Genomic DNA, 4,649 nt, shown 5'->3' with positions numbered 1-4,649 from the left:
AAATTTGTATTCTATTCATAGTAATTAGTAATTGAACATAAATCATGATTGCCTTCATCCGATACAAGATTTAAGTGACGGGAAGTCTCTTCAAAGTGGCTTTAACTACGTTAAAGCTAGCAAGACTTAATGTTTGTGAACTGCCAGTACCTTAAAGACCTTAAAGGTTACGCATGCGCAATTAATTTCCTTCTACATTACATATAAAATAGTTGAAGTTCGATATAATTTTTTACCATGACCAAGCGTTTCAGCACTATATCATTATACATCATTGGAAAGATAAATGCATAATCTTTTGTAAAAAAAAAATGCATGTCATCAAATTCTATGTGTTTTAACTCAAAATATTTACCTTAGAATAGGCAAACCAGTTTTGACAGATCTGGAGGCGACCATTTTGGGCTCAAATAGTTTGACCTACTTTCAAAGCCGGGACCCATGAACAGAAAAAGTAGAGCACAAAAATGGTTATTTTTCTAATTGCTGACAAATATACCTTCAAATTGATACCAAAACGTACGTACCATTTGCAATGTATTTTACAAATCCTAGGCAGCATGCACTGAACAATGTGTGCTATGTATCAAGTTGACTGCATGTAACCCTGCAAAAAGGAGTTCCGGTTTGGGGTTATGTGACCATTAAGAGCACTCATACCCTTCAAATTTGAATTAAAGGCACTTTTCCCACAGGAATAATCTGTTTGGAGAAAGATTACAAAATTCCGGTACAATGACACACAGATTTATTCATAAAAGTTAACGTTGAAAGCGTCATGCGTAACAGGGTTTCGCGTCAAGAATTAAGGTAGAAAAGCCAAATTTGGTTACATCATACATGCAACACTTAGACTCCATACAAGGCATAACTTTCGATTCTAATATGCAAAGCTGATTAAAATATGACTTAATAAGTGAAAAAAAAACATTAATGGCAACATTTGTGCGTCAAAGCAGGTTTTGAACCGGATTCGAACAAACTTTTTTATTTATTTTTTGGCATTTTTTAGGTAAAATCCATGTAGAAGCAGCATTTCTGATGTCATTCGACCCAACAAAAGGGCTTGCCGGCATGGAAAAAAACACACTTGACTTCCTGACTAAAAATAGTCATCGTCAGACATGAGCTTTAAGTATTTTGTCACACCTGGACCTAAGATTCCTTGGCTCGAGTTCCGTCTCGGACAGGCTCCGGAAAGAGTCAGTATGGCCCGGGTGCTCAATTACGTGTAATCTGAGAAAACAAAAAGGTTTTTTGTGCACATTTACCCATTACGGTGTCAACATATGTCAGTTAGAAACAATTAGAGTAAGCTTCCTATAGTCTTTGTTGCTTTATTTGCTGCAAATGTTTAATTGAGGCGTATTTAGGTGGGGGGCTAGGGGGCTAAAGCCCCCCCAGCTGGCTGGCTAGACACGATTTTTAATAAAAATGAGCCCCTTACAGTTACAATCCACTTGTGTATTTCCTGTCATATGTCCCTATTAAGCCATAAACAGCTGTCGATTTGTGTGATTAGCCCCCAGGCATGTGTACAGACGATCTAACATTCGTCAGCTAAAGTGCACGCTTCATTGACTGTAAGGAATAAACTGCGCTATTTGATTGGCTGAAGAAGATACATTCAACTAATGAAATTCATCCATACATTTAGCTATAGATAAATGTTTTCAAATGGCTGCCGCATGAGACTTGTGAAAAACAATATTTCAATTTGTAGCAATTAAAGAGTTAAGACGAACACAATGGACAATCATTATTATTTTTTCGGTAATTTCTTTGATGAATTTAATTGGTATTAGCTCTTTAGAGTGATAATCCTTTTGAGTAACAAGTTATTGCCAGTGAAATTCAACTGCACACTTAAAGCGGGTATATACGATTTTGTCAAATATTTATGAATTTATATAAAATGTGTAATAAAACGTATTATATATATATTTCAATATAATTCAAAATAAAAGTTAAGAAGAACATGTGTCGAAAATGCGAAATAAGCCAGATATTTAATTCTGAAATTGAAAACGGCTGTACAGCCGAATTCGCCAGCATGTATACCATACATGTACGATGTGAATCTAAACTTAGTTTAACGGTTTGAGTTCCTGCAACAATATCTATTCATACGACACACGAACACTAACTCCAATCCTAATACAAAGACGAATGCTTCAATATGTACGTCACAATCGGCTCGGGGCGCTAATTTGTCTTTGCTGCATTTTATGAAATTCGGCTTTAATGTATAATTTTTCTTGTCTATTTTGTGTTATTGTAACATATTTTATAAATATATTACAATTAAACACATATAAAAAATCGTATATACCCGCTTTAATGAATGGCAATTATTTTTTTGTTTTGATTTGGTTATTTTACAAATCGGGCTAACTGCTTTGATGTTCATTCATAGTTTTTAAAATTAAAAAAGACTCAAAAATGAAGAATTACTTTGCTATATGAAACTAAATCATTTTCTTAAAGCGTGACAACATCGAGGCAGCAACACCCGAATTAAATTACACAAGAAACCTAACGACTCCCTTTGTTGACACTTTTGTGAACGAAATGGACACCCAATTCAGTGATTTGCAGACTAAGGCAGCCATGGGATTGAAGTTTATACCTGAACAAATGTGCTCCTCTCCTGTCAGTGCTAGTGACCTTGAATGGTTCAATGATGATTTCCCTTCCCCTCAGTCCCTCCCTGCCGAGTTGCACTTTATATGGCAGGCTAGGTGGAAAGGTGTACCCAACCCACCTACTACCCTTCAGGGCTCTGTTGCACATTGTGATTCCCAGCTGTACCCCACCATTTACACTGTTTTGTCCATATCATGTGTGTTCCCTGTCACATCATGCGAGTGTGAAAGGAGTATCAGTGCCCAAGGACTTGTTAAGACAAAACTAAGATCATCAATGGGTCAGGACAGGTTGTACGCTGTGTGCCTGCTTTCCATTCATAGGGACATGGACATAAACATTTTAATGTTGTACCTAAGTTGACCTAGTAGGATATCCAACAAGGTTAAATAGGAGGTCCACCCATCTAACTCCGTTAAAAAAAGTTATTGATAAAGATAATATCTCCCACCACTTTAGTGGTTTGAGAGACATTTGATTTACCCCTGTGTGTCTGTCTGTCCGTGTGTCTGTCACACTTGATGTGTGAACTCAAATTCTAATTTGTTTCACATGCACTTTTATCATGCAAAATGCTGATTAGATAGCAGGAAATCGCATCATTTCAAGGTGCCATTAAAAAAAAAATCGACGACGGAAGGGGACACCCCTCCCGCACCCTCCCCTGTTGAGCCCCCCCTCTGAAAATTTTCTGGATACGCCTCTGAATTCACCACGCCGGCATCACATTGTCTGGCACACTGGCAAAGTTATAGCCACAAAATGTGGTTTCAGAGCTGCAGTAAATGTAAAACACCCACGTTTCCTAATTTTGGTGACAAAAGTGTGCCAGGATATCAAAGAAATCATTTTATAATAGATTTAATTGAAAATAACGGCGTACTAACCTGCCAAGACGCCGATCCTCTCGACACGACTGGGCGAGTGTTGAGGGCCGTCTCCGAATCAGTCTGGCCTGTCACTGCAGCCGGACTTGTAAACCAATTGGACGACAGTTCAGGCAGAGCTATAGACCCATTTCGACACCGCCTACAAATGCACACTTAGGTTTACGCATAATATTGAGGTCACTTAAATACAGATTTCCTGGTGTTTTTCACACAGGGTCTATCACAACAACATTCTTCCAGGAAAGAAAGCTTAATATTATTATCATGTTTGTGTTTTCATCTGAATACTTGATTTTACTCAGAAAGATATCCAAACAGGAAAAATAAGGCAAAGTAGTGTTATTCTGTGTAGATCTGCCTGACGGGGTTGAAGGCGAAGGAAGATAGCAGTGTCGGTCCAAAATTGGCGGGCATTTTTAAAAGTAAAAGTCTCAAAAAGTCAACAACATTTATAATTACAGATGAAATAAAGACATGTATAAGGTTCATTATTGAGATTGATGCAAATTAATCTCAAAATGTCACTGAAAAACAATACCGTTCAAGTAGTCTTAGAATATGTCTCCGGAACAGGTTTCGGTGGGAGGCCAATATTTTTGTATTACACTGGGTCAATAAATTTATATTAAGCGAACAAAAAGAGTGTATGCCATATTTGTTGAATGCATCAAAGCGCTTAATTATTTGGTGATGGATCTCACTTCATACACACTTTTGAAGAGAGACATTAGAGGAAAAATTATTGATATTATCAAATCTATGTATAAAAATGTGAAATCAATAATAAAATTAGGTAACACAATAAGTGTTTAAGATTTTTTCCTGCTGTTCATGTGTAAGACAGTAAGATTCGTTTCAAACATTCCTATTTTCTATTTATTTGAATGAATTAGAAGAACATAATAATTATGTTAAATCGTTTAGAAGGAATTCTAGAGGGATATTACATTTTTGCACAGATACCAAGAATTCCAAATTACTTGCAGGCTGTTCTGGTAATATGATAATTGCCAAAGCCATTTTCATTTTTCGTTGTATGTGGGAAAGGATAAATATTGTCCTAGTTGTTTGAGTCTCAATGTGCGGATGTGTGTGGCACTTGAGAAGAGCCGG

This window comes from Dreissena polymorpha, chromosome 11 (genome assembly GCF_020536995.1).
Source record: "Dreissena polymorpha isolate Duluth1 chromosome 11, UMN_Dpol_1.0, whole genome shotgun sequence".
Taxonomy (NCBI): domain Eukaryota; kingdom Metazoa; phylum Mollusca; class Bivalvia; order Myida; family Dreissenidae; genus Dreissena; species Dreissena polymorpha.
Note: the sequence above shows the minus strand (reverse complement) of the source record.